Raw genomic sequence first — 18,797 nt, 5'->3', positions numbered from 1 at the left:
TTTTGAAGGTTTATTATTTTAGGCTTCCCAAAATGTTTTTGGATGTCTGAGCATATATTTTTTTTAAGTTGAATGTAAATGGGACTGTATTATACGCACCATTTGGCAACTTCCTTTTTTATCTTCATGAAATATGGTGGAAATCACGTCAGGTAATTTCATGGGGACCTACCTCATTCTTATTTTAAAGTCTGTGTAATATTCCAAAATGTCGTAATTTATTTAACCAATCTCTCCTTTATGGACCCTTAAATCACTTTCACATTTCTGCTATTACAAACAAAACCGTAATGAAGAGTCTTGTGTATATACCTTCCTTTGCATACTTACATGATTATGTTCAAGAGTCAAATTCCTAGAAGAGAAATTGCTAGATCAAAGGGTATGTACAATGTGCTTTTTAAATTTTGATGGATTATGCCAAATTATGTTCATCTCAATTCAAATGCTCCCGTCTCTCCTTATTCCTCCTTCTTTAATGGGTTGAATTTACTTTTATGGGCTTAAAATAAGAGCCCTGAAGTTTACGGTGTTGGATTTTAAACATAGAATTGAAAGAACTTTCTTTTCAAGGAATAATGTATCAAATAATACTAGAATACTCGAGGAACTCAACTCCCCTTCTAATGTGCCAGGTGTAGTGTGAGGAAGAGGCATAGCTGTGGGGAAAATCTGACTCACTCACTTCCTGTGGTTCTAGCTGTAGGGCCCTTCTCTTTATTCCCAAATTGTGCCACAACCTGGCCTACATGATTCAACGTACCTAACTTTTGCTGCCTTTTGTTTTCTCATTTATAATTTGGCAATTTTTAAATTTGCCTCTTCTCCGTGTCTACCTTGCCTCTATCCACCTAACGGGGATATTATACAAATATCTAAGACGACTCAGTCAAGTTTCTGAGTCCCCAGGAGAAATGCCTAGTACAGCAGTATCATTGCTCTAACTATTATAAGAGAGTGTTTATGATCAAGGGCTTGAAAATCCAGCAATGAAGTCAGCCCCTTTGTGAAATAAGTATGTGAGGGTTCTGTCAATAAGAGGCCCTCAGGCCAAACTTATATAGTTTCTTTATCTGCAACTCTGATTTTATGCTAAATAAGGATTTTTTTTTTTTCCCACCTCCCACTGGTAATCCCATTAGCAGCTGTGTTCATAGGACTCCAGCTTAATGCAGCCAACATTTACGGTAGTTCTATTAGGGGCTGACCACCATGCAAGATACTGAGGGTAAAGTCAAAAAGATGTGGCCCTTGCCCCCCAACAGTTGTGGTCTTGTGGGAGAAGTCAGCTAAGTCAATAATTAATAGTAATATAAAACACTATAAAAGGGTGGTACAGGAACACAGGGTGTTGGGGATACCCCATCTACCCAGTCTGGGAAACCTAGCCAGAAGGAATAGTGTCTGATTCCCATTTTGATGGAAAAGTATACCCCATCCAAAGGCCACTCCAGGAAGAGGTAAGAGAAGAAGACCAGAAAAGCAAGAGTGTGTAAGCATTCTGATCAGCTGGGCTGGAACTCAGGAGACAATGCTAGAAAGGTCTTGTGGTCCATGCCACAGCCACCTTCTGGGATCAGTGAAGTACCTTATGGTCTGTTCTGTGTGGGACGGGGAGCCTGTGAAGGTGTATTATGGTCACATTGGCAGTGAGAAGTGGGAAAAGCCTCAGCTGACACACCAGAAAGACAAGAAATAAAAGTTCATACGAGCTAACCGAAGGACCTCGTGTTCAAGGAAGGAAAGGAGAAGGGAAGGAAGGAAGGGAAAGGGGGCGGGACCAGAAGGAAAGATCTGTCCTCCAAAGAGGCAGTTTATGAGATCATTGATAGCTCTCTCCAGAACAGTAGACGCTAGCGTTTATTAAGGGGTCTCCTTATATGGCAAGAATGTGCTGAGTCCATTTAATGCACATAGTATCCCTATGCAACATTTTCCATTGTTTTCACCTGAGGAAACTGAGATTCAACAAATCGTTTTCCCAAAGTCACCCAGATTACTGGGCTCTGAACCTCACTTGCTGCCAATAGTTCTCTGGTTCACCACTGCCTTGTTCAGCCTCCTAGAACAAGCAGGTGCAATGTCAGCCTAACCCTGACCTTGACCTTCCTTTTCCTTCTTGACCTTTGCCCTCTCCATCCACTGCTCTTTCCCGGTGGCTTCCCACCGCCCTCACAGAAATGCTGACTGTGCTTCCTGTTTCATGTAGCCCCTTAACCTCTTATCAAGCAAAACCTAAGAGCTGGCAAGGACCCCAGTTCAAGTCCAAGCCTCTGAGATGTCTGCAAAGACAGCCTCCCCTGACAGACTCTCCTTTGGTTTTGTTTAATTCTGCCGCTTGCAAAGAAAATGCCTGGAGGCGGGCACCTGGCTGTTAGTCTAACAGGCACCTCCCTGTCAGGCAGCTTTCAATTTACCCTGCCTTGGCATGTCCAACCGCGTCTTCGTCAAGACTTCCAAGATGGCAGTGACAAGCTTTTCGGGTACTTAAGGCAAACATGCATGACAGTTTTCCTTGACACTTGCATTTTTAAAAAGCCTTGCCTGGAGCCCTAGGAAACCCAGCATTTAGGAAACCAGGAGCCTTTCAAGGAAGCCAAGCTTTCAGAACCTGCTTCCCTGGGACTCGTTTTTGTGACAGGGACACTGCAGGACCTGCTTGAGAGTATATTAAGCACCATGGCAATATTTACGTGTTGATGCTAAATGATGGTTGCCTTTTTTAATGGCATTTTTTTTGACGACTGAAATGTATGGATCTGTTTGTTGCCTTGTCAGTGACTTTGTGGCTAGCCTAACAAGCACCCTTAAATGGCACATTTCTGCAAAAATTAATTCCTAAGTGTCTAACAGATATATGTAGGCAGGCACACATGTCACAGGGGTTGCTCTAAAGTTTAATTAATATCCCTCAAAAGCTCTTATATCATTTCAAGAAGAGTGCTAAATAAGAAGAAAACATTGTACCTGTGTATATTTTGCATAGAAAGAAATGTGGGTGAACACACTGATAGGTCTTTGTAAACTTGCTCCTGTCTCAAAGGGTCTGATATAAATTCAAATGGGAAAAGAAATTGTATTAACGATAACTATATTTGAGTGTTAAGAATAAACAAAAGCCACAGAACCCCAAACTTAAATGTTAGAAATCTCTACACACTATAGATGTGGAAGAAAATCCCTAACACACAAAAATGAGGAATAGTTGTTTCTTTGTCCTTTGTTTTCCTTCTCCTCCGCTGGTCCCCACATCTAGAATTGCTTGGGGAGTGCAGGGAGTTGAGCGTCCGACTCTTCATTTAGGCTCCCGTCGTGATCTCAGGGTCTTGACGTCAAGTCCCACATTGGGCTTATTCTCTGGGCATAGAGCCTGCTTAAGATTTTCTCTCCCTCTCAAGAATTATTCTTAGCTATGCAAGAATTCCAGTATATCAGTTTTGTTTTTCTTTCTAAGCCTTGAAGAAATCCCATAAAATACTTTATCTGTCCCTTTTCATTTTTATGCCATAATATAGCTTCCTTCTTTTCCTCCTACCCTCCTCCCTCCCTTCCATCACCCCCTCCTTCCTTCCCACCATCCTCCCAGTAGGTCTGAAGAACCTACAAAAATCTAGGAAATAACCATTATTGGTGGTTTGGTTGGTTTGCTTTAAAAAAAAAAAAAAAGATTGTATTTATTTATTTGACAGAGAGAGACACAGTGAGAGAGAGAACACAAGCAGAGGGAGTGGGAGAGAGAGACGTGGCCTCCTGCCAAGCAGGGACCCTGGGATCATGACCTGAGCCGAAGGCAGATGCTTAGCAACTGAGCCACCCAGACACCCCGGTTGGTTTGCTTTTAATTTCTTTCTGGGCCTTAGTGTAATCATTCAAAAATATAGGGAAATGAATTAGAATTTTCTTTCTCAAACATATACCCCTATGGAATACTGGTTTTAAGCCTAGGAAAGTAGGTGGTATAAAACTAACATGACCAAATAAGCAGAATGATAAATGTTATATGTAGAGTACTGGGATATTTAAGATATTAAAGACTTGTGAAGATCCTGTAGTAATCCCCTAAATTCTTTTTACTCCAGGATTTCCCGAGTATCATTATATGCTTTCACCACCTAAAGCTAGTAATATACAAATACACTCAGTGATTCAAAGAAGATACTTCAAGATCTAATATTTTAGACCCTCTTTGATCTCACAACAAAGAGGAAATAGGAAGTAGGAAATAGGATTTCTCCAAACCCTTGCTAGAGAAAGACTCTCTGAATTTGCCTTCTAAGATAAAACATAATTTTCTCTAAGCACCAGAACTTTAGAAATTCATCCATGCTCAGATTCATTCATCGGGTTCTGCAGTATTTGGGCCTGATGAGGAAGTACTATTTATAATACAATGCTCAGAATATGTACTCACAATACAAAATTTTTTATAAAAATGTCATGGATAGGGGGCACCTGGCTGGCTCAGTGGATTAAAGCCTCTGCCTTCAGCTCAGGTCATGATCCCAGGGTCCTGGGATCGAGCCCCGCATCGGGCTCTTTGCTCAGCGGGGAGCCTGCTTCCCTTCCTCTCTCTCTGCCTACTTGTGATCTCTCTGTCAAATAAATAAATAAAATCTTAAAAAAAAAAAAATGTCATGGATAGATCCCATTCCTAGGATATAAACCCTAGTAGTTTTCCATTAAAACCCCTATCCTAAAATGAGAACCTGTTGACTTGGCATGTTAAAAACATTCTGTAAGCTAGGAAGTGTTATTACTCTTTCTGTAACTACTGCTACTAGGCCCTCTGACAATGCTTTGTGGTCCAGTAAGCTGGAAGTTTTCTAAAAACAATCTCGTAACGCAGGTAGGATGAAAGGAGACTCGTAACATGTTTAGGGCTGACCCGAGTTTGACCTTGTTGAGGAGTTCAAGGTTGATCATTTTCTACATTTTGAGAGCAGCTAAAGGATCCCCTACAAGTTTTAACATATAATTACCCTATGACCCAGCAATTCTCCTATGTATATCTCCTGTAAAATTGAAAATAAGTGCTGAAATATTTTTACACAAATGTGCAAAGCCACACTATTCACAATAACCAAAAGATCAAAATAGTTTAATAAAGTTTATGAAAGGATAAACAAAATGTGGTATATGTATATTTTGTATATGACACACATACACATACATATATACACATTGGAATAGTATTCAGCCTTAAAAAGGAGTGAAGTGCTGATCATACTACAATGGAGATGAACTTGAAAACATTATGCAAAGTGAGAGAAATGAATATATATGTATATAGATAAATGAATATATATATGTATATATATTAAATATATATAATAGGAAAATCCACAGAGACAGAAATCAGATTAGTGGTTACCAGGAGCTGGGAGTAGGAGAAGAGAGATATGGGAATTACCACTTAATGGGTACAGGGTTTTCTTTTGGGATGGTTGCCTTTTTTAATGGCATTTTTTTGATTTAATGGCATTTTGATTTTTTGGAATGATGAAAATGTTTTGGAACAAAATAGAGGTAGTTGTACAATATTGTAAATGTATTGAATGCCATTAAAATGGTTAATTTATGTTATGTGAATCTCACCTCAATAGGAAAACAATTTCATTAATAAATTAATTAATTAAAGGAAAACAACTAGAGGATAAGTATATCCCCCCTTGGTATGAAAAGTCTACTCAAGGGAGAGGCAATAAGATAGGCTAGAGAATCCATCTCTTGCTCTGATCTCTCCCCCACCCCATCCCCCCAAAAAAAATTAAGAAAAAATGTCTGTTTCTAAAACATGGTTTGGAATGGTTAACTCTGAAGGAACTACACAAAATACCAGTACATGTGATTTGATTAATACTGATAAATGGATCCAAGAGTGCAGGATATTACCATCTGGAATTGTCAACATGATCCCCATTGAGCATCATGGTAAACTCAACCCATCAGACTTCTGTTGAAGCACCAAAGATAAGGAAATAAAGAAAGGCGTAGGAGACAGGACTCTTTTGTCACAGAGGGGGAGGGAGGGTAAAGAAAGATAAATGGATTCTCCTCTGGGTGGAGGAGCGTATACATAAGATTTTTCAGAGATGAAAACTATTCTCATATTCTTTTAAAAGTGATTTGGAAGAGAAAATGCACCATGAACTCTTTATGTTTGCAGAGATACCAAACCTATGAAGATAAACTGCTCTGTAGGGGGGCAGAGAAGTGACAGATAAGGAGCAAGTACATTTACAAAAAAAAAAAAAAAAAAAAAAAAAATCCTTCTAGTCTTGTAGGAAGATTATCTCTGAGCTCCTGGTTACAAACCAGAAACTGGCCCTGAGATTAGTGTAAACTAATGCCTGAACATGTATGTCTATTGGGTCACTGAGGAAAGAGAAGAGGGGAGGGCTGCAAAAAGCACAGCGTCATTGAGTAGAACCCCAGAAATTAGCCAAAAGTGCACTATCACTATTTTCGTAGACTGTTGTGAGTTCTCATGGAGATACTCCATGCGGTTATAGGTGACATGTCTCAAGAATGCCAGAAAAGCGGAGGAGAATTCCAACTTAAAAGATCAAGAAAATGGAAAGGCTCTCATTAAAATGTGCCAAAAAGCCTCCTCAGAATAGAAAGATGCGGGTTTCTCAAAGGATTTAAAATAACCATGTGTAGGCATAATGAGAACATGGTCTTGTTTACCAAAATCTCGAAACCCAGAGTGACAGGGCATCCCTTGAAGAGGACACCACAGGATAAATAAATAGATGTGTTGGATCTGAGAACAGATAGAAAAGTTTTCAAATTCTAGATCAGTTCGTTCTTTTGTTCACTTGCTAAAAATGGATCGAGCACCAAACATGTGCCGGGCATATTTCCAGGGGCTGGGGATACAGTGGTAAGGAAGACTAAATCTGGGCTCTCAAGGAAAGTATGTGCCACGGGAGGGAAGCAGGTGGTAAGCAAGGAAAGAGGTACTCAAAGGCTAAGTGTGGAGCAGATGAGAAGCCTGCATTTTTTTTTTTAAGATTTTTTTATTTATTTGACAGTGAGAGAGAGAACACAAGCAGGGGGAGTGGGAGAGGGAGAAGCAGGCTTCCCACCGAGCAGGGAGCTCAATGCAGGGCTCCATCTCAGGACCCCGGGATCATGACATGAGCCAAAGGCAGACACTTAACTACTGAGCCACCAGGGTCTTCATACCAGCTCCATCACTCCACCTCCCACAACAACCAGTCATTGGTGGTGGGCAGCTCCTGAGCCATAACCTTGGCCAACGTAGGATAATAAAAAGCTGATCAAGGAAGGCTTTCTGAGAAAATGAGCTTTGAGGGAAGACTTGAAGGACCTGAGAACATGGAAACACATTGTGACTACACTGAGGTTCAGAGAAGGTTGGCATCTTCGAGGGATGGCAAAAAAAGTATGGCAGAGACCTCAGGAACATAACCAGGGGAGGAGAGGAAGGGGTGAGATAGACCATACTGAGGTGCTTTGTAGACCTGGATAAGGAGATAGGTGACTTCTGAGTATAAAGGAAGTAGATGGTTTTTAAGCAGGAAAGTAATAGGATTTGATTTGTGTTTGTAGACAATGACTGGTTCCTGTGTAGAGATGATACAAGGGATCAATGTGGGAACAAGGAAACCCATTTGAGGCTGCTATAGGCAGCGGACCAGGTACAAGGTGTAAGTGGGAAGAAGAGGACCGGTACGTGTCAGAGCCCAAGAGAAATGAACTGATGATGAATCGGGGATCAGGGAACGGCAAGAACTATAGTGAAGTCTAGCTAGGTACATGGCATGGCGCCCAGCCAGATGCCACACACCAGGACTGGAGCACACATGCTTCCCTAGTTGTTGGAAATGTTGGTGATCCGCATGCATCTCTGCCACGTTCTCTCTGCAACTGGACTTTAGCTGGAGGCTGGTCCATAGATTTGATAAGGCCCAACCCTTTCAGACCAAAATGGAGCAGCTCTCCAGAGCTGTCCAATGACACAAGCCCAACAGCTCCAGAGCTCCCCATGAGACTGACCAAGGAACCCTTCCAACAGCGTCATGGGTCAGCTTCTCTCTCTGCCCAGCCTGCTTTCTTCACTCCCTCACAGGTGCTGTTCCCAAGAGCACTTTCTAAGAAGCTGCTGCCTGCATGCCTATTTCTTTCTAAGAGTCTACTTCCTGGGGATGGCACCTGCACAACTGATGGGCAATGACTCCGTTAACCAACATAGGTGGAACAGAAGGACAGTGTGCAGTGAAAATCAAGAGTTGTGCTGGGTCCTGGTAAATTTGAGATGTCTGACTATATTCAAATGCAGATAGGGTGATAGATGCAGTACTGATGGTGGCTTGAATATTCTGGACAAAAACCAAGACCCTCAAGGCAGAGCACAAAAAAGACCACCAAGCCTTTTTATCACCAAAGACTGGACTAAATTTCCAATGGGTCTATCCTATCCTACCTTAGTTCTTTTTTAAATTGAATGCTCCTAAAGATCTACCTTCCTTTGCTCAAAGAGAAGACATAATTTAAAACCCTTTGTTTTAAAATCCAGATCCCATGCCTTCAAAACCTTGTGTAATGTAGTAGTCATCATGCCTACCTCTCTCCCACTGCTTACCCTGTGGGTCACTGTGTTCCAACCACAGGTCGTTCTCTCGGATCCTCAAAATTTAAGACCTTCCTACTACAGGGCCTTTGCACATACTGCTTCCCCTACCTGGGATGCTCTTTTCATCGCTCCTTGGATGATTAACTCCTAATCCTTAGACTTCCCCTTTTCGATCATCTCCTCAGAGAGAAGTGACCATACTAATATAGTCCCAACTTTTTCTTAGTCCCTTTTCCCTTCGTTGCATTTCTCGCAATTTATAATTTCTCATGTACTTGTTGGTTCACCTGGACTTCAGTTTTGTTTATTCCACCTGTCTATCCACTTAGTAATTCTATTTGAGGAGGAGGACTTAACATTTTATCCAAAGCATCTGGTACCATGTGATACATATTCCATGCTCAATAAATACTGGTTGACTCATGACTTCATATTTTAGATTTTGAATTGTTTCGAAGAAAAAGGGGAACATGGCAGCTGTGTGTTAGACACCTCCTGTGGGGCAGCCTCTGTGCTCACAGATTGTCTTCATGATCTCTTTCACCCCTTTCACAGTTCTGTAGTGCAGATACTGTTACCTACCCATTTTTTGGAAGAGGCATCTGAGGCTCAGGGACATTATATCAGCTTTCCCAACAAAATGCAGTTCCTGGCGCAGTTGTGATTTGAGTACAGGTATGCCTGACTCCAAAGCCTGTGCATTTCCACTGTTCTTAATTGCTGTGTTCCTTCAGTACACAGTACACAGTTTGTGAGCGCCTACTATGAACAGAGAAAGATACCAGGAAGCAAAAGATATAGGACCTGCTTTTGAGAAGCTTGTAATATGACTGGGGAGACAAGGCAAACACACAGGACAAATGTGGTAGCATGAAGCAGAGTATGATAAAGGGATATGCCCTAAGGTTTCTTCCAGCTCAAAAATTCTTTGACTCTCTGAATGGTACAGGCAATAAACTCGATGGGAGAAATCATTCTGCTCCTTGATTGTATCTGATGGCGGGCATTCTTTCTTCATCTACCTCTGGCTGCCGGTGAACACAAACGCAAGTCTATTTGAAATGGCTGTCTCTACACTCCCATATTATAGTGTGTGGTGAATTCAAGGTCAAGTTTGAAGTCAAAGTCAGAAGTCTTTGTTTTTTTCCTCTACTATATCAAGACTTTTACCAATTAACTTGAAAAAAGTCAACAAGTTAACAACTCCAGGGGAAAAAAAAAATAGACTCTTCATTTCATCCCAAAGACTCTGAAATGGATTTGCTCACAAAACACCAGGTTTCTTTAGTGACCTCCAGAGACCTTGCCTGTCACACTGAGCAGTATATCATTTCATGGGGGGAAAAAAAAGAAGTTTTACCATGAAAAATGCTATGTTATATCACAGTGTGACACTATTTAAATATCAAGAGTCGAAGCTTCTATTTAAAAAACGGAAGGCAATAAATTGAGTTGCTAATTATTCCAGCTGTGAGTATTTTTGGTATGACTGCAAATTTTGAAGAGGGCAAAATAGAGGATTTTCCTGTTGTTCATGGCATATGCAAATGTAGTGATAGTCCCCTATGATCTAAAAGGTTCAGGGATCAGAAACCTTGAAAGCCTATTTTTCATTGCATCAAAATTGGTTTGAGTCTAAGCTTAGGGAATCGTGAAATGAAATGGGCTTTTAATTATACTAATTGGGTTACTGGCTTCTTCAAACTTGGGAAGTAGCAATTTTTTAAAAACATTTTTAAAGTTTTATGTTAAAAAGCAACAGTTCACTTCTCAGCCCAAGCATAAATTCCCAACTGGAAGAAGAGAAGAAGCACATTAGTAAAACCTTCGATTCCTTCCCTTCCTAATAAAATTGTTTTTAGGGGGTTGGGATGCCTACAAAGTCCTAGTCACTGTGCTGATTAGAGTGGTTCATGCATTTAACAAATATTTTAAATGAGATGGGTACTGTCCTAGGTCAGGGAGACCTAGCAATGATTCCTGCCTTCAGGCGATTAATAGCTGCATTTATTGGCCATTCATTGGATGTCAAGCTCAATGTTGGGCATCTCACGTGAATAAAGTCACCCAATCTCCCTAAACAAGCCCATGAAGGTATTAACATTCTCTCACTTTACAGGTGAGGCCACCTAGAGAGATAAGTAAACTCTCTAGTTACAAGAATAGAATAGACAAGAATAGAAGCCAGGACCCAAATCCTGGTTGTTCCAAGTCCAGAATCTGCAGGCTTAATCCTGCCTCCTTGATATGATCCTACTGTTTTCAAAAATAAGAAGAAAAAAAAAATGTTTCTATGTAAGGGAAAAACCTGACTCTAAACCTCAAATGTTTTACTAGTCTTCCTCTCAAGATGATCGAGTTTTTAGAGGGTATTATGCTTAGCGAAATAAGTCAATCAGAGAAAGACAACTATCATATGATCTCCTGATATGAGGAAGTGGAGATGCAACGTGGGGGGCTTGGAAGGTAGGAAAAGAATACACGAAATAAGATGGGATCAGGAGGAAGATAAGCCGTAAGAGACTCTTAATTTCACAAAACAAACTGAGGGTTGCTGGTGGGAGGGGGTTTGGGAGAAGGGGGGGTGGGGTTATGGACATTGGGGAGGGTATGTGCTATGGTGAGTGCTGTGAAGTGTGTAAACCTGGCAATTCACAGACCTGTACCCCTGGGGCTAATAATACATTATGTTAATTTTTTTTTTTTAAAGAGGATAGAGTTTTGCTCTCTATTTTTTAATTTATGACTTGATTTTTTAATAATATGTACATGTTATATTTGCAAATAGGAAAATAAAGATAGAACACTTAAAAAGCAACTTAGTTTTGCTCTTCAAGAAGTGACTCAACAGTATAATACCCAACATCATCTTCCTCATTATCTCTCCTGCTTTTTCCATCCCATCCTATAAGGTTCTCTTCTCTCTCTCTCTCTCTCTCTCTCTCTCTCTCTTTCTCTCCATGCCCCAGGTCTCTCTGCATCTCTCTCAGGAGCCCACCCATCGAGTTTCCCCTCTACCACCATCATTCCTTCTTGTACTGGAGAGTATAATAATGATGCTGGAAAGTGTTGTGGTTATTTAACCTCTCTCCAGCTAAATGTTTTATTATAACTCCTGAAAACCTAATTACAGTAACTTTACATGCTACAGTACCCTTTATGGGCTGCCTCTTTATTAAACTTACTCCTTTAGAGACAATAAACCTGATGCTTCAAAGGGCAGAGCCAGGACCAGTGAAATGTGATGAAATCGCCCATTTTCCAGGGCATACCTGATCTCCCTCGCTGATCACCCCAACCCCACTCCAGGTACATTTCTGCTTCTATCCTTTCTCTGGCTTTTTATCAAATTTCAGCAACTGCATGTATGATATTAAACATCTTTTAGGGATTAATGGGCTGTGTATCATTATTTTCATCCACTCCTCTGAATACCTGTGAGTTTATTTATAGGGGAGGTCAATTTTCTCGGTAGAACAACAGTCAACACCTGGTTTCTCTGATAACCAGATCTGCAGTTTTGCACACAGAGCTATGTTGAGACCATTCAATAGTTTTGCTTGATTTCAAGGAGAATGTTTCCTGCAGCTGACTTCATGAGCAGGAGAGAACTCATCTGCACTGTTAGTCATTCGTTGTTGCAGTTAGCTGAATGGTACACTGTGAGGAAATAGTGGGAAATAGATTGAGAGAGAGGAGAACAGAGAGCAGTGGGGGTGGGGACAAAAACTTGACCTTTGGAGTTGAGGCAGTGCAATTATTTGTGTAGTACATTTCTGTTTCAAAGCCCTGCTGGGATTTCCCCCTGGAATAAAGCCAAACCAATAGAAAATAAGGAGACTACCTCTTAGGATCCCACTGGTTGCAACCTGAGTGATGGCACTTGGTGTTAAGGGATTTTCCGTTTGTTTCCTTCTTCGGTAGGGTTTGAGGTTAATGAGCAAGTTTACTGGTGATTGACTCAGAAAAAGGAAAAGAAATCTTCTGTTGGAATCTCATGTAGTTTAACCAGCTATGACTTCTCAATGCTTCCATCCTAGATTAGTCAAGCTCCTTCTGTATCATAAGAATAAAATAAAAATTCACAGTATTTTGAATTGATGGGGGTCCCTCTTACACGGATGCTATGCATGAGTTTCTTGTTTGTTAGACGTCTTTTTAAAATTTTCCATGCTTGTTTAATCAGAGAAAACGTATGCCCTTAATTTTCTAAGCCAATTTGAAATCCTGGTTTGCCAGAATTCTGCCTCAGATACATGTCTTTGCTGTCATGTAAAATGCCTGGGAGAATGGTTGTTAGGTATGCTCGCTCGCTCTTGCTCTCTCTCAGTTTTTATTAGATAGTTTTGTTTTCACATGAGGAAAAATGACATTTACCAAAAAGATAGCTTTAGGTGAAGTGATGATGACTGTATTCTTAAGAACTCACTAGGATCTAGGGTCCAGAGCTGAGGACGCAGAGCCACTGTCCTTCCTTAGCCTCACCATTCCCTTCCATGGCCATTTGGAGCCCCTCACCCGGGCCAGGAAGGGCGCTGGGTGCCAGGACTGAAGCGCGCATGGCTAGGAAGGGAAAGAAGCATGCGAGCTCTTCTTTTATTTTTTGTAAGACATCAAGGACTGGTTTTCTCTATCCCTTTGAGTGTTAGCAAACTCCAAGGACAGCACTTTGGGGTCCCTCATTTGCCTTTCCTTTCCGAGGCACAAGTGGCCAATTCTGAGAGCAATTGAGTTGTGCTTGAAAAATGTCAAGTGCATTTGGAAACTACGCATTTTTGCTGACGCCTGGAGTCCTGAGCTGAGCTACTTCCATGACCGACTGCTGGGAAGAAGTTCAGTTGGGGCATCACAAATGATTCATCAGAGCATACTGAGCAGGCCCCCGAGGGGGAAAAGCTGTCTTAATAGCCAGTTCAGGGAAAAATCAGGAGAAGTCCCCTAAGCTGCCTTGGTCCTCCCAATAACCATCTGGCTAGACCATTACCTTATGGGCCTTGCTTCATTTTATTGATCTTGTTTTTCCTTCCTGCAGCATGTGACAGCAATCCTTGGGTGAATCAAAGCTTGCATTTTTTTCAACTTGTGATCCTAAGAATTTTCAAACATACAGAAAAGTTGGGGGAGTAGTACAAACTAAGAATAACCACCTGGTTTCAACAATTGCTATCGTTTTACCACATTTGCCTTATCTAGAAACAGACCTAGAGATCTTTCTGCTGAATCATTCGGAAGTAAGTTGTAGCCTTTTTGACACTTCGACTCTGAAGACATCAGCATTCAAAACTCTCATTTAAAAAGATCCATCTACTAAACATCTAGGGTGTTCCCTAGATGTATAGAATTTTAAGATACATCTACCAACCATCAGATACATTCGAGAGGTACAAAATGGTTAGGGTAGAGTTTCTTAAACTTCAAAATACATTAGAATCCCATTGGGAGCTTCTTAACCAATAACTGCCCAGACCCTAGCCCTGGCTCTGGATGGAGGCCAGAAAGTTGTACTTTCCTAACAGAGAACTCCCATGATCACAAAGCACGTATTTATAAGACATACTCTGAAGATCACTTCTTTAAAACCTTTTTTAAAAAATTTATTTATTTGCTGAATTTAACCTTCTAAAGATTTGCAGCAGCAGGTGTAGCTCTCCTGTGAAGAAACAGGAGTCTACATTATCTTTTGTACTTTGGTTTAATCATTTTAAGCATCAGAAACTGGAAAAAAAAGGGCTATGATAACCAAATGAGTTTCATTTAGCTAAGGTCATTCCAGACACCACCATACCAAAGAGAGGGCTGAGAGCTATAATCTGCTAGGATTAATGCAGTCTGGAAAAGTACATGGTATTTGTTTGTTTGTTTGTTTTTCTAGTGAAAGGACATGAGTTTGTATGCATCAATATAAACATCTGCCTCGATGCACATAAGTAAACTTATAAATCTGGAAAACAGAAGTCAATGTGGTGGAAGGAATCCTAATTTTAAAATTAAAATTGTTCACAGTGCTATCCTGTTAACATTCACAGTTTTGGCCTTGGAAAGTTCGTAGGTCATTCATTTAACGAGGATTTGCTGAGTACCCACTATGTGCCAGGCTCTCTTCTAAACATCAGGGTACAGTGTTGAACAAATGAGACAAAACACTTGTTTATTTTAAACGCCATAGAAGTTCAGATCTAATGATGGAGATAGAAAATAAATAATATACAAATACATATATTATTTAGAAAGATAGGGACACTTGGGTGCCTCACTTGGTTAAGCCTCTGCCTTCAGCTCAGGTCACGATCCCAGGGTCCTGGGATCAAGTCCCGCATCGGGCTCCTTGTTCAGCGGGGAGCCTGCTTCTCCCTCTGTCTGCTGCTCTCCTGCTTGTGTGCTTGCACTGTGTGTGTGTGTGTGTTTCTCTCTCTCTTTCTCTCTGACAAATAAGTAAATAAATCTTTTTTAAAAGTTTAAAAAAATAAAGTAGTTAAAACAGAATGGAGAATGACAGAGAAAGAAGCAGGGGAAGGGCAGGGAAGATCTCCCTGGGAAAGTGACATGGAGCAGAGTGGAGAATGATGTGAAAAAACAAGCTGTGAGGTATTTCCAGGCAAAGGGAACAGCATGTACAAAGTCCCTTAGGTGAAAATGGGTTGGATGTGATATGATGAGGAATATCAAAAAGACAGGTCAACTGATGGAGTGAGAGAAGCTAAAGTGGTAGAAGGTATAGTTGGAAAGACTATAAGCCAGAAGGCAGACCACGGCAGGGCACTGTAGGTCATGGGAAGGACTTGTGACTTTATTTTACATGTTATTGGAAAACTTGATTGATTGATTGATTGAGGGAGGGCATGGGAGAATATTATTGACATGTGACATAACCTGACTTCCTTTTTAGAAAGAAGTGTGGAAAATACACTGAGTTGTCAGTAGACAATTTTAAGATCTCAGGAAAAAATCCCATACCAGGACGCCTGGGTGGCTCAGTGGGTTAATCCTCTGCCTTTGGCTTAGGTCATGGTCCCAGGGTCCTGGGATCGAGCCCCACATCGGGCTCTCTGCACAGCAGGGAGTCTGCTTCCCCCTCTCTCTCTGCCTGCCTTTCCGCCTACTTGTGATCTCTCTCTCTGTTACATGAAGAAATAAAAAATCTTAAAAAAAAAATCCCATACCAAAAAAAAAAAAAAATCATTTCCTTCTATTATTACTTATGAGTGAGTGCATTAAAAATGACATTAAAGCAATTAAACTTCTTAATCTTCATCTTGTGACTTCTCTGATGTTGCCAAAACATTGTTTCCAATTTACAGATTCTGTCCACAAATATGACCGATGTTCAGTCACCAGGCACTGGGGCAGACACATGATTGATAGATAGATACATGCATACACACATAGATATAGGTAGGTACATAGGTAGATAGATATCCAAGTGTATAATAGATTCTTGAATGCAAAAAAGTGACCGAAGATGGTATAGATACCAAATCTTTTGAAACCGGGTTCCGAAGAGGGTGACTAGCAGCTGGCTAGGGTACAGTGGGTGGGGAAGCATAGGAACAGCCATTCCCAAAGGCATGGCACATCATTCCTGAAGGCATGGCAGCACAGACAGCCAGGTTAAGGAAAGATGCATCTTCTGGTGTGGCTGAAGCAGAGTTCAGGGATCAGGGAGCACAAGGTTAGAGACAAGGGTAAAACAGTTGGGTAATTGTGAAGAGTGGTCCTGTATTGAGATTTGCATTTCTTCTTGCAGGCATTGGAGAATCAGCCAGGATTTATAAGGCAGCGCACAATGACATTTGTGGTTTGGAAAGAAAAGCAGCAGGAGGGTTGAAAGGGGAAGGTTGATGGGAGAGGTTTTCAGAAATAAAATGGATAGGATTCTTTCACCCGTTATATGGGAGCAGGTGAGAGGAAAGCAGGAAGTGAAAAATGGCAGCTTGGACCTGGGAATTACAGGAATGCAGGAAGAGTGTGAATGGGGAGGAGAAGGAAAAGAGTCCGTGCTTGGGTGTACTTGTGCAATACAGCTATGGGATGGAGAGAGAGAGAGAGAGAGAGAGAGATGCTCAGTATACACCTGGCATGGGAGTCTGGACCTCAGGGAGGAAGCTGGTTGGAAATGGACCCTTGATGACTTGAGTCATAGGATGCCTGAAGCCACGGGAAGGAGTGAGATCTCTGTGGGGTTGAGATTTGGCGCCCCTATATTTCTAGATATTTATTAATAATGGCTTACGATGTCTTTATATTTCTTGGTTTTAGTTTAATACCCTATTTTCACAGCCCACCCTTGGGGAATTGTACAAGAAGTACATCTAAGCTAGTTCTGAATCAAATTCCAGCGCTTTTCATCACCCTGACTTTCTGGTGTGCATATGTTCTAGCTTAATTATAAGGCTGTGGACTATTATTTAGTGATTTGGAGAACTCTTCAGGTGTTTGTTTGACATTTGTCAGGCTTTAAATTAAAACTCATATTTCAGACTCCTTATGTCGTTTTGAGAATTAATAATAAAAGCTACTCATAATGCACCGACCATTTGTTATGAGACACACCTTTAGTTAGGTGCCTTTCCTACGTGATCTCGTGTAATCCCTACAACCACCTATGCTGTGACAGGAGGTGCCAGGACCATCATTACCCCCATTTTACAGATGAAGAGATGGAGGCTTTTAAGAACAGTATTGCGTAACTCACAGAAGCTTACTTGTCCAGGAATGGTACTGCTAAGACTTCCATCCAGGTGAATGTTCCTCCAAAATGCTTCTTCTAAACCCTGTACCTCCTGCCACCTCTTCCAAAGGTACTTTTCATCCAGAGCGTTAAGAGAGTACTAAGTACTAAGGAATACAGAGGCTTATTTATGGGACCCAACCTCTTGCCTTAATTCAGATCATCAAACATACTTAGAGTATAAATAACGTTTTTAAGTATCAGTTGTTTGTTTTAATGTTAGCTATCCCAAATCATTCTCTAATCGGATACTCATTTTCTGACTTGATTGTCAGTCATCCCAAGTTTGTTTGATCTTTGTCAAGGATTAAAATACTTTCAAGGTTTTGTCTGGAAGCAGCTAAGATCCAAATACTTGTAATAATAGCAAGCCGGCCTCAGAATCCCACCGGGATAGCCTGCTGGGTCCTGTATGCAGGGGCAGTATGGTGCATGAGGTCAAACCAAAGGGTCTGGAGTCAGGCAGATGGGAGTTGTAGCCCCAGTGACCCTGCTTGCTACCTTCCAGCTTCCATTTTCTCATTTGTAAAACTGTGGTAAAAATATAGGGTTGATGTGAGGTTTGGATGCAAGTTAAACATTTGGCGTCATAATTGACACATGGTATGTAGTCCATAAGTATAGTTGTATCTGCTGAAGACTTGAAGAAGAAGCAATTACCTGTATGACATTTTGGAGTCTTAGAATCTCAAGGTCACAGAACTTGAGGGGACTCCATTCAATCACTCATTCATTCATTCATTCATTCACTCACTCACTAAAGTTTCCCTTGCATGCTGAGCTTTGAGCTGTGTACTGGGAACATAAAAACGAACAAGGTATAAAAGAAGACACAGTCCCCAGTCTCCAGCTGCTCAAACTTGAGACACTACTTAATCCATGCTTTAAAGTCCACTGTCTATTTCCTGGAAGAGAATTCATCATTTGAAACAAGGTGTGGCGAGTCACATTTGAAGTCTTATAAATGGCACACATAAGAGAGAAAAATCCGTCAGAGAATTTATGGTCCTTGAAGTGTCCTTGGAGAGACCGTCCCCTGACCCTGAGGAAGCGTTGTGGTAGGTAGCAGCAGGCCCCATTACCCTATTGCCACACTGTAGCCCAAGGGACCAAGAGCACCTTGTGTAATTGGTAGGCAAAGAGGTTACCAAAGAAAAAACTATGATCATCACATGAGCTAGAGAGGCGGTCCCAGGACAGGAAGCAAGACGGAGGGAGGCAAACAGCCCAGGAAGAAGGCTCAGGAAAGACAGTTGAGAGTAACACTCAAGAGCTCGGACTTTGGCATGAGATAGGGCTCCGAGTTCACATCCTTGGACAATTGTTTGACTTCTATAAGCCTGATTTCCCATATCTTAAATGTATGGATATTTTAATACTTAGTTTGTAAGTACCTGTGAGAGTCTATTTCTAGTGCCTCTCCCAGTACGGTTGTAATACACAACACTGCTTTGCGTCATCGTCATC

At 41.2% G+C, this 18,797-nt stretch overlaps 1 protein-coding gene across 9 annotated transcripts in view; it reads left to right on the top strand.

Annotated features, from left to right (window-relative positions):
* TENM2 (teneurin transmembrane protein 2) overlaps positions 1-18,797 on the top strand; it is a 1,882,184-nt gene that overhangs the window by 1,593,831 nt on the left and 269,556 nt on the right. The gene's annotated exons all lie outside the window — the stretch shown is intronic.

This window comes from Mustela nivalis (assembly GCF_964662115.1).
Source record: "Mustela nivalis genome assembly, chromosome: 3".
Lineage (NCBI taxonomy): Eukaryota > Metazoa > Chordata > Mammalia > Carnivora > Mustelidae > Mustela > Mustela nivalis.
The sequence above is the reverse complement of the archived record's forward strand: the minus strand, read 5'-3'. Positions and strand labels throughout refer to the sequence as shown.